This window comes from Chiloscyllium punctatum, chromosome 7 (assembly GCF_047496795.1).
Source record: "Chiloscyllium punctatum isolate Juve2018m chromosome 7, sChiPun1.3, whole genome shotgun sequence".
NCBI lineage: Eukaryota > Metazoa > Chordata > Chondrichthyes > Orectolobiformes > Hemiscylliidae > Chiloscyllium > Chiloscyllium punctatum.
In genome coordinates this window covers 69080187-69092951 of record NC_092745.1, presented here as the reverse complement: position 1 = coordinate 69092951, position 12765 = coordinate 69080187, and positions in this window count along the sequence as shown.

Here is a 12765-nt window from a genome sequence, read left to right as displayed (position 1 = left end):
TCAAAAAATTGCTCAATGATTCGGCTTTCGCAGCCCCCTGTGCCAATGGGTTCTGCAGATTGACCATCCACTGGCTGAAAAAGTTCCTCCTCATCTTGGTTCTGAAAGGCTGTCCCTCTACTCTGAGGCCATACCCTCGGATCCTAATCTCGCCGACTGGTGGAAACATGCTCTCCACATCCACTCTATCCAAGCTGCTCAGTATTCTGTCAGGTCCAATGGGATCCCTCCCTCATCCTTCTGTACCCCATCGAGTATAGATCCGGAGTCCTCAACCACTCCTCATATGACAAGTCCTTCATCCGCTGGATCATTCTTGTAAACCTCCTCTGGACCCTATCCAATTCCAGCACATCCTTCCTTAGATACAGAGTTCAATTCTGCTCACAATATTCCAAGTGTAGTCTGACCAGAGCCATGTACAGCTTCAGCAGTACATCTCTGCTCTTGTATTCTAGCCCTCCCAAAATGAATACTCACATTGCATGTCTTTATAACTGCCAACTGAACCTATATGATAAGTTGAAGCGAATCCTGAATACGGACTTCCGAATCTCTTTGTCTTTCAGATTTCTGAAGCCTTTCTCCATTGAGAAAATGGTCTATACTTCTATTCTTCTGACCAAAGTGCATAACCTCATACATTCCCCCATAGCACTCATCTGCCACTTCTTTGCCCACTTTCCAAGCGTATCCAAGTCCTTCTGCAGCCTCTCCACTTCCTCAATGCTATCTGTCCCTCCAACTATCTTTGTGTCATCGATAAATTTAGCAGCAATGTCCTCAGTTCCTTATACACCCGGTTCATGCAAACCATTACTACCCATAACCACAAGGTTTCAATTCCAGTCAGGGAGTTAGTATGTAATTGGTTTGGTGTCCTGTGCCAGATTGATAGTGATCAGTGTGCAAATTAAACAGCAAGATCCTACAGGAGCTTTTTAAAGTCTATAGCATTGTCAAGAGCTACATGACTCCCCTAATATCCATAGAGTAATGCACAGGGTAAGTGATTTAGCCAGACTCTGTATACAATGGCAGCAAGGTATCTTTACTCTGTACTCAAAGATTTTCCTTCAAAGATGGCACCTTTGTCACTGCAGCACATCTTCAGTGCTCCAGTGAAGTGTTGGATGCGTTCTTGGGTTCTTACCATGAAGTCAACCACTGTTATTTAAGTGAAATGATTTATTTGGCTGTAAATTGCTTTGGAACATCCTGAGATTTTAAAAAACGCTATATAAATTAAAATCGATTTCTTGTTTCCATTTTCTTCAGTTAGCTGTTTGGCCTCCTCTCCATCCATGGTCACCCAACAAAAAGTATAATAGAAGCCTTCTCAGAACGTTAATTTGGAAAAGACAAGCAAGACTCAAAATGACATGCCACTGATGCTTGTTATGCATTTAAAACTGACAAGAGACTGTTTATTTCAGTAGGGATCAACTTGACTTCATAGGCCACGCCAACGATTCTGAGATTACCATAATCAGAACCATTTGATTGACCCCCATGTCCAATTTTTTTTTAAAAACAATTCTGTAAAAGGAAACCTACACAGATATACAAAGTGAATTTTATTTTCCCACAGCTTTGCCGAAAGGAAATGGCAGGTCTCAATTTCTTAAAGCATGCATGGGTCATGACCCTTAAAAAAAAATTCATCAACATTTATTAATCCCACCTCTCGGTAAGTAGAGGGATGAGTTAAAAGCTTTACAAAGTATTATTGCAAAAAGGTTACGCTAGATTCAGCAGTGAATACTTAGCACTAAGAAAACTATTAGAGTGCCTGAAACAACAAAAAAAAAGCTGATGTATAGAATGCTATAGATATCCTTCATTCAACATCTCAGTAATGAACTTCTCACCTTGCTACCCAAACATAACTACCTGAAATTACAGGTTTGTCAATATTCCATTCCTCTTCATTCAAAAAGTAATTTCTGTCAAAAATAGAAATTGCTGGAAAAGCTCAGCAGGTCTGGCAGCATCTGTGGAGAGAAATCAAAGTTAATGTTTTGGGTCAGGTGACCCTTCCTCAGAATCTCACTGGATCCAAAATGCCAACTCTGGTTTCTATCCATGGATGCTGACATACCTGCTGAGCTTTTTCAGCAATTCCTGTTCTTGCTTCTGATTTCCAGCTTCCGCAGTTCTTTCGATTTTTACTTTTCAGTTGTAACTTTTTACTTTTCAATGTGATTGCTTAATTCAAATTATTGGACATCTTGTTTTCTCCAAGAAGTAACCTTGATTAATTGCATGTCCTGACAGTCATGGAAGCGTGGAACCCCTACAGTGCAAATAGAGGCCATTCAGACTATCAGGTCTATATGACCCACTGAAGACTCTTTCCCCTACCCCCATCCACCACCACCACCCTATCCTCATAACCCCACATTTACCATGGCTAATCCACCTCACCTGCAGATCCCTAGACACCACGGATAATTTAGCATGGCCAATCCACCTAAACTGGACATCTTTGGACTGTGGCAGGAGCTCCTGGGAGAAACCTATGTACACACAGGGAGAATATGCAAATTTGGACGGTCGCCTGAGGCTGGAATCGAACCCGGGTCCCTGGCACTGTGCACGCTGTCTCATTTATTCAAATGATTTCACATTACTGGCTGGTCCAATATTTATTTCCCATCCCTAACTGTCCAGAGGGCAGTTAAGACCCAACAATATTGCATTGGTCTGGATTCACATGTAGACCAGATTAAATCTGGATGGCAGTTTCCTTCCTTCAAGGATATTAGTGAACTTTCTATTTTTTCCCCAACAGTAGGCAATGTTTTCATGGTCATCATTAGATTCTTAATTTCAAATTTATTTTTAATCAAATTAAAATTTCACCATGAGAAGATTTGAACCTGGATGCCCAGAACACCACCTGAGTCTTCAGATAATCAACACCCCTTCTTTGGGTGAGATGTTTGCTGAGATACATTTTGAAACACATTACCAGAATTTAAAACCCACAACCCAGAAAAATCAACTCCACAGCCCCCAGTACCTGTCCCTCCCCACCCCATCCACCTCAACCATTGCTGCCTCCTCCCACATTCAATGCCTCCACATCGTGAATCTCCCCATTTTCCATTCATCCCCTTCCACCACTTATCCGAGGTCTGTTACTGGTGTCACATGTTCTTCAGGCTCACTTCCCTGGCAAGCTGCCTGTTGCAGCTCATGGCTTGCTCGAAATGAGGTCCATGGTCCCATATCAGAGGGGTGCTTTGAACCTCACCATTCAGAGACAGGGGACAATGCCTACTAAACCAAACATTCCCAACAAAAGAATAAAATTCACATTCATGTGAAATCCAAATTAATAAAATTAGTCCAGAGGAGCTATACTCTTATGGCTCACTCTACTCCTTCCTAACTTCAGCAAGCCAATGCAGTTAGGGAGGCAAATGATACATTGGCCTTGACTGTAAGAGGAGTTAAGGATGGAACATGGATGTCTTAGCACAGCTGTATGGGTGGGTCTACACCAGTAGTATTCATGTGATATGCCATGGTGAGGTGATGTGGTAGCTGATGCATTGATGATCTTTCACTATTACATTGAGACACACAGCTCCTGTCACATAAGGATAGGGAGTGGGCCATATAGTACTGAAGAATACAATAAACTTTTACTCCAGCTTGTGGTAGCTAGCTATGCACATTACAATCACAGCCACTTGCCTATCTATGCTCAGGATAAGCAGTTCAGTTGTACTGCAACATGCCTTTGTCAGTATATCATGCTCCAAGAGGACAGAGCTTATTACAGTGGAGACTGAAAGCTTCATGTCACTAGGTCACATGTCATCATACGCTGATGACATCATCAGTATACCAGCTGCAACACATGCACAACATTCCCCTCTTTCCAAAGAAAATAAATTCCAAACACAAACATAGAAACGTGAACATGTAGAAGCTAGTAGCAGGAGTAGGCCATTCTGCTATTCAATACGATCATGGCCGATCACCCAACTCAATGGCCTATTCCCACCCTGCTCCATATCCCTTGATCCCTTTAACCACAAGAGCTATATCTACCTCCTTTCTGAAGACACACCATGATTTAGCCTCAGCCACTTTCTGTGGTAATTAATTCCACAGGCTCACCTTTCTCTTGGTGAATAAATTTCTCCACACCTCAGTGCTAAGAGATTCACTCCTTCTACTTCATTTCATAGCGACAGAAGCAGGAGTGGGCCATTTGGCCCAGTGAGTCTGCTCCGCCATGAAGATCATGGTTGATCTGTCCATTGTCTCAGCTCCTCCTACCTGCATTATCCCCATAACTCTTAATTCCCCAACCATGCAAAAACCCATCCAACTGTGTCTTGAATATATTTAATGAAGCTGCCTCTACTGCTTGCTTGGGCACAGAATTCCATAGATTCACTACTTTCTGGGAAAAGTAACTCCTCTTCATCTCTGTCCTCAATCTACTCCCCCTAATCTTGAGGCCATGACCCCTAGTCCTAGTCTCACCCACCAGCAGAAATGACTTACTTGCCTCTATCTTATTGATCTTTTTCATAATATGTCTCTATAAGATTTCCTTTCATTCTTCTAAATTTTAATGAGTACAGTCCATTGTGGCTCAACCTCTCCTCATAGGGTGACCCCCATTCAGTCTCTGGAATCAACCTGGCGAACCTCCTCTGCACCACCTCCAAAGTCAGTGTATCCTTCCTCAAGTCAGTCAGCAAGAATATCATATAATACTCCAGGTGCAGTCTCACCAACACCTTGTACAATTGCAGCAGAACCTTCCTGCTCTTAAATTCAATCCCTCTAGCAATGAAAGCCAATATTCCATTTGCCTTTCTGATTACCTGCTGAACCTGCAAATCAACTTTAAGCGATTCATGTATGAGCACTCCTAAGTCCCTCTGCACAACAGCATGCTGCAATATTTCACCATTTAAATAATACTCTAACCTACTATTTTTATTTCCAAAGTGGATAACCTCACATTTGCCAACATTGTACTCCATCTGCCAGACCTTTGTCCACTCACTTAATCTTCCTAAATCTCTCCGCAGACTCTCCACATCCTCTGCACAGTTTGCCTTTCCACTCAATTTCGTGTCATCAGCAAACTTGGATATGTTACACTTAGTCTCCTCTTCCAACTCATTTATTTATATCATGGACAGTTGCAGGAAATTCTTAAACTATGACTCCTAGTTCTGGAGTCCCCCACCACTGGGAACAGCCTTCCTACACCTAACCTGTTTAATTCCATGAGAATTTTATAGGTTTCTATGAGATTTCCCCTCCTTTTTGTAAACCCCACAGAATATAATCCGAACCAACTCAGTCTCTCCTCATACATCAATCCTACTATCCTAGAAATCAATTTGGTAAACCTTCGCTATATTCTCTCCATAGTATTAGCAGCCTTCCTCAGATAAAGAGACCAAATCAGAAAATTTGAGGTGTGGCCTGACCAATGACCTGTATAATTGCAGCAAGACATCCTTGTTCCTACGCTTGAATCCTCTCGCTATGAAGCCCAATATACAGTTTGCTTTCTTTACTGCCCTCTGCACCTGCACACTTACTTTCAGTGACAGGTACATGTGAACAGGGTTGTCAGGTGTTGAGAGATTGGGCCGACAGTGGTCTAGAAGATTAAGAAGGGATTGCATTGACATTCATAAAATGCTGGCAGGGCTGGACAGATTGGATGCAAGGGTAATGCTCCCCGTGGCTGGGCAGTGTGGAACAAGGGCTCATCGTCTCAGGATATGGCCAGCCATTTAGGACTGAGATGAAGAAAATTTCTTTTTATTCAGAGTGTAGTGTATCTGTGGAATTCTCTATCACAAAAAGCAGAGTGGGACAAGTCACTGACAATGGCATTGAGAGAGAAGATCAGCCATGAACATATTGAATGGTGGAGTAGGTTCTGTGGATCAAACCAGCTCTTACTTTCTACAGTATTCCACACCACAGCCTCACTGGGGTCGAATAAAGTGATAGAGGCATTTAGAATAACATATCCAATATTGATGCAGAATAATTAATTATGTTGGTATTTCATCATCTGTTTTAAATGTTGCAATTTAATTCAATCCATTTTAAAATGGATAAAAAAGGCAGAGCATTCAACCACCGCTGTGTGTGAGAATACTCACTGCCATGCCAACACACAAGGCAGATAATGTTTATCTTCCCAAGCTAAAATAGCCGTCTTTGCTGTGTTCTGTCTTAAGCACATCTATCTTTAGTGTGCAGCCATGTCCCCATGGAGAAAAGACTATGCAGCTTTAAGAACAGCAGCAACATTTTTGCACTGTATCCAAAATACCCATTTTCACTGCCTTTGCTTTATTCACTGCTGGACCCAATTTGTTTCAAATGATCAATTTCTTGGGCCATTCCCCAGTCTCAGATCCATTATGGACTGACACCTATGTTCATTATCTACACTTCCAGAAAACATAAAGTGTAAATAAGTCAATTGGTAACCTCAAGTCAAATCAGCATTTTCATCGTATCTCATAGTATTGCGAGGGCATCTTAAACTCTTTGAAATATCTTTCACAACTTTGAAAAATTATATTTATAAAAAGTAATTTTGTATCTGCTAGGTCCAATCTAGTTTGTAATTATTAAAGTAAAACTTCAGGATAAGGATCTAACGTGTTTTACTTTCTCAAGGGGCGGTATGTTCTGCCTCTGCTCCACATTTTATATTCCGAGCGTTTGTAGTAACTTCTTGATAATTTTACAAAGAAAAATAATTATAGATAAATATATTTGAAAGAGTCTCTTGACACCTTGACTTCCAAAGTTTGCGCAGAACCATGTTCTCAGAATTTTGAGAAAGGGGGAGGGGAGAAGACATTCAAGACTGAGGTCAAGAAACAAAACAGCTATCGGAGGTTTCTTCAGAACTGTGGTTAAGTATGATAGTTCCCTTGTTGCAACTTTAAAAAAAATACGAGTTAAAGAAATCTTGTTTTAAGCTTGCATCGAGGAAACAGTTGTCAATATGACAACTGCCTGCTTTTAATATATTTAATTGAATCATAATTTGCTTTAAGAGTAAACCTAACTGTTCAAGTAGGAAGTCCTGATGAAAGGTTCTGACCTGAAACGTCAACTCTCCTGCTCTTCTAATGCTGCTTGACCTGCCGTGCTTTTTTCCAGCTCCACTCTTTATCCACAATGACTCGCCAACATCTGCAGTCCTCACTATCTTCCAGTACTGTTAATCACCCAGCTTGTTTCTGCCTCATCCTGTCATTGGAAATACAGCCATTCATTTCTCCTGAACCTTCTTCACATTTAGCTCAAATCACAAGTTTCAGAAATTTTTCTTTGTACTTAAAAATGCTGCACCAGAGGCACAGAACCAACGTCAATCAAGTGGTGAATTATTTATCACTGCCTTGACGTTAATATGCCAATGGGAAATTTGATATATTCATCTCAGTTTTAGGTGAGTATGCGGACCCATTTTATAGGTTCATAGAATCCCAACTGTGTAGAAGCAGGCCATTTGGTCCATTGAGTCCACACCTTCCCTCTGCAGAGTATCCCACGCTCACCTAGCCCCCACCCCTCACCATATTCCTGTCACCCGGCATTTCCCTTGGGTAATTCACCTAGCCTGCACATCCCAGGAAACTATTCTGTAATTGTGTTTCTGAATACAATTTCTCAGTTTTGCTTCAAGAGATGAGAAGGGTAACTAATGTGGTAAATAGTGAGTCAACTGTGATTTTATTTGCATAAGTTTCTGGGATGTGACTGTTATTGGGTTGTCAGAACACAGTACTGAGTTCAAACAGACCCAATTTAGCAAAGACCTTAATCTACAGTTTGGAATACACAAATTCTTGAAATAGATGGGAATGCTTTTAGAGGGCTGATGAGACCCATAAAACATTCACTATGTTAGTTATTTAAATTCTCATCTCTTTAAATGATCTCTTCAGGGTAGTGTCCTAGGCTCAATCATCTTTAGCTACTTTGTCAATGACCTTCCCTCCATCATAAGGCCAGAAGTGGGGATATTCACTGATGATTGCACAATGTTCAGCAGTTTTCATAATTCCTCAGATACTGATGCAGTCCATGTTCAAATGCAGCAAGAATTGGACAAGTGATAAATAACATTCACACTACATAAGTGCCAAGGCATGACCACATTCAACAAAAGAAAATCTAACCATCTGTCCTTAAAGTTACAACAGCTGAATTCTCCAGCATCCTGGGGGTTACCATTGACCAGAAATTGAAGAGGACCAGCTGTATAAATGCAATGGCTTCAACAGCACATCAGAGACTAGAAATCCAGTGGTGACGAGCTCATTCCCTGACTCCCCAAAGCCTGTCCACCATCTGCAAGGCACAAGTAATACAAAGGAATATTCTCTTCTTGCCTGGACAAACGTAGCTCCAACATTACTCAGCATGCTTCAGCATTATCCAGGCCAAAGTAATCCACTTTAGTGGCGTCACATCCACTACCTTCAATAGTTACTGTCTCTGCCACTGGCACATGGTTGTAGCAATAGGTGCTGTCTACAAAGTGCACTGCAATAAATCACCAAGGCCGTTAGACAATGGTTTTCAAAATTGTAGCCACTACCATCTAATCAAATGTGACTTCAGAGCTACAGCAAAACTGAAGCTAACAGAAATGTTGGCACATAGGAAGATAGTTGTGGTTGTTGGAAATCAGTCACCTCAGCCCAACCATCTTCAGCTGCTTCATCAGTGACCCTCCCTCCATTATAAGGTCAGAAGGGGGGAATATCCACCAATGATTATACAGTAGTCAATACCATATACAAATCCTCAGACACTGAAGCAGTCCATGTTCAAATGCAACTAGATCAGGACAATATCCAGGCTTGGGCTGACAAGTGGCAAGTAATAGTCATGCCACACACAATTATCAGGCAATGACTGTCTCCAATAAGAGATACTCTGACCATCACCCCTTGACTTTAATGGTATCACCATCCCTCACTATCAACATCCTAGGGATTACCATTGACCAGGGACTGAACTGGACTATGTCATATTAGTACTATGACTACAAGAGCAAGTCAAAGGCTAAGAGACTTTTGTTTTATTCATTCACAGGATGTGGACATCACTGACTAGGCCAGCACTTATTGCCCAAGCCCAATTGCTCAGAGGGCAGTTAACATTCTAGTGGGTCTGGAATCATTTGTAGGCCAGAGCAGGTAAGATGGCAGCTTTCCTTCCATAGAGGATATTAGTGATCCAGATGGATTATTATATCAATCGACATGAGTTAAATGTCACTATTAGGCCAATTCTTTATTCCAGGCTTTTTAAAAATTTAATTCAAATTTCACAGTCTGCCATCTTGAGGTTCAAGCCCATGTCTGTAGAACATTAACCTTGGGTTTCTGGATCCTAGTCCAGTGACATTACCCCCACACCACAGCCTCTTCTAAGTTACTTGTAGTGGGTAATTCACATTTTGACTCCGTCAAGCTGTCTACCATCTACAAAGCACAAGTCTGGTGTGTGATGGAATGTACCCCAGTTGCCTTGATGAGTGCAGCTTCAACAACATTCGAGAGGTTTGACACTAACTGGAAAGAAGCAACCTACTTGATTGACACCACATCCACAGATATCCACATCTGAAGATTTCTGAAGAAGGGCTTATACCTGAAACGTCGATTCTCCTGCTCCTTTGATGCTGCCTGACTTGCTGCGCTTTTCCAGCAACACATTTTTCAGCTCTGATCTCCAACAACTGCAGTCCTCACTTTCTCCGAGATATCCACATCTGTCACCACTTAGTAGCAGCAGTGTGCACCATCTATAAGCTGACTGGTTGAATTCGTGTATCGCTGGACATCGGAGTGCATCTGGGAAAATTATCAAACAGTGAAATTCACAACTGATCTTGGAGGAACTGTTGGGTGAAGTTCACAGCACAGAATCAGATAAGTTAATTGTTGTTTTAAGTCTGTCCAAGAAAAAGGCTGCAGTAGTGAGTATAGTGGATTCTTTCTTGATTATATGTTTTTGGAGATAAGTCTCTTGATTAAACTTAAAATATAAGCCATAGGTATTAATTTAACTTGGGGCAGTGTTTGTAGAGGAATAAGACGGTGTTATTTTCTGGGTCTGGAGATTGAAAAGGAGCAAAAATGGCCTTTGCAGTGATATGTACTTCTTGTCAGATGTGGGAGTTTAAAGAGAGTTTAAGGGTTACTGTGGATTATATCTGCCATAAATGCTGTTGGATGTGAATCTTATCAGATCGAGTGGATCGGTTGGAGAGATAGATAGAAGCGATGAGGAATTTGCAACAGCAACAGTATGTGATGGATGGCAGTTATAGGAAGGGAGGAAAGTCTCAGATACAATGGGTTAACTCCAGGAAGGGTGAGAGAGGTAGGCAGCTAGAGCAGGAGTCTTTTGTGGATATACCCATTTCAATCAGGTATGCTGTTTTGGAAAATGTAGGGGGTGATGGATTCTCAGGGGAACGTAGCACGAACAGCTAAGTTTCTGGTGTTGAGACTGGCTCTAATGCAATGAGGGGTACGTTGGCTTTCAAGAGATCAATTGTGTTAGGGGATTCTGTAGTCAGAGGTACAGACAGATGTTTCTGTGGCCAGCAGAGAAAAAGCAGAATGGTGTGTTGTTTCCCTGGTGCCAGGATCAAGGATGTCTCAGAGACAGTGCAGAATGTTCTCACGGGGGAGAGGGGTCAGCAGGAGGTCATTGTCCACATTGGAACCAATGACATTGGAAGGGAAAAGGTTGAGACTCTGAAGGGAGATTACAAGGAGTTAGGCAGAAATTTAAAAAGGAGGTCCTCAAGGGTAGTAATATCTGGGTTACTCCCAGTACTACGAGCTAGTGAGGGCAGGAATATGAGGATAGAGCAGATGAATGCATGGCTGAGGAGCTGGGGTATGGGAGAAGGATTCATATTTTTGGATCAGTGGAATCTCTTTTGGGGTAGAAGTGACCTGTACAAGAAGGACGGATTGCACCTAAATTGGAAGGGGACTAATATACTGGCAGGGAAATTTGCTAGAACTGCTTGGGAGGATTTAAACTAGTAAGGTTGGGTGGGGTGGGACCCAGGGAGATAGTGAGGAAAGAGATCGATCTGCGACAGGTACAGCTGAGAGCAGAAGTGAGTGAAACAGTCAGAGCAGGTAGGGACAAGGTAGGACTAATAAATTAAACTGCAATTATTTCAATGCAAGGGGCCTAACAGGGAAGGCAGATGAACTCAGGGCATGGTTAGGAATGTGGGACTGGGATATCATAGCAATTATGGAAACATGGCTCAGGATGGGCAGGACTGGCAGCTTAATGTTCCAGGATACAAATGCTACAGGAACGATAGAAAGGGAGGCAAGAGAGGAGGGGGAGTGGCATTTTTGATAAGGGATAGCATTACAGCTGTGCTGAGGGAGAATATTCCTGGAAATATATCCAGGGAAGTTATTTGGGTGGAACTGAGAAATAAGAAAGGGATGATCAACTTATTGGGATTGTATTATAGACTCCCCAATAGTCAGAGGGAAGTTGAGAAACAAACTTGTCAGGAGATCTCAGCTATCTGTAAGAATAATAGGGTAGTTATGTTAGGGGATTTTAACTTTCCAAACATCAACTGGGACTGCCATAGTGTTAAAGGTTTTAGATGGAGAGGAATTTCTTAAGTGTGTACAAGACAATTTTCTGATTCAGTATGTGGATGTACCTACTAGAGAAGGTGCAAACCTTGACCTACTTTTGGGAAATAAGGCAGGGCAGGTGACTGAGGTGTCAGTGGGGGAGCACTTTGGGGCCAGTGACCATAATTCTATTAGATTTAAAATAATGATGGAAAAGGATAGACCAGATCTAAAAGTTGATGTTCTAAATAAGAGAAAGGCCAATTTTGACAGTATTAGGCAAGAACTTTCAAAAGCTGATTGGAGGCAGATGTTCACAGGTAAAGGGACGACTGGAAAATGGGAAGCCTTCAGAAATGAGATAACAAGAATCCAGAGAAAGTATATTCCTGTCAGGGTGAAAGAGAAGGCTGGCAGGTATAGGGAATGCTGGATGACTAAAGTAATTGAGGATTTGGTTAAGAAAAAGAAGGAAGCATATGTCAGGATAGATCGAGTAAATCCTTAGAAGAGTATAAAGAAAGTAGGAGTATACTTAAGAGGGAAATCAGGAGGGCAAAATGGGGACATGAGATAGCTTTGGCAAATAAAATTAAGGAGAATCCAAAGGGTTTCTACAAATATATTAAGAACAAAAGGGTAAATAGGGAGAAAATAGGGCCCCTCAAAGATCAGCAAGACAGCCTTTGTGTGGTGTCACAGAAAATGGGGGAGATACTAAATGAATATTTTGCATCAGTATTTACTGTGGAAAAGGATATGGAAGATATAGACTGTAGGGAAATAGATGGTGACATCTTGCAAAATGTCCAGATTACAGAGGAGGAAGTGCTGGATGCCTTGAAACGGTTAAAGGTGGATAAATCCCCAGGACCTGATCAGGTATACCCGAGAACTCTGTGGGAAGCTAGAGAAGTGATTTCTGGGCCTCTTGCTGAGATATTTGTATCATCGATAGTCACAAGTGAGGTGCCAGAAGACTGGAGGTTGGCTAACGTGGTGCCACTGTTTAAGAAGGGCAGTAAAGACAAGCCAGGGAACTATAGACCGGTGAGCCTGACCTCGGTGGTGGGCAAGTTGTTGGACAGGATGTACGTGT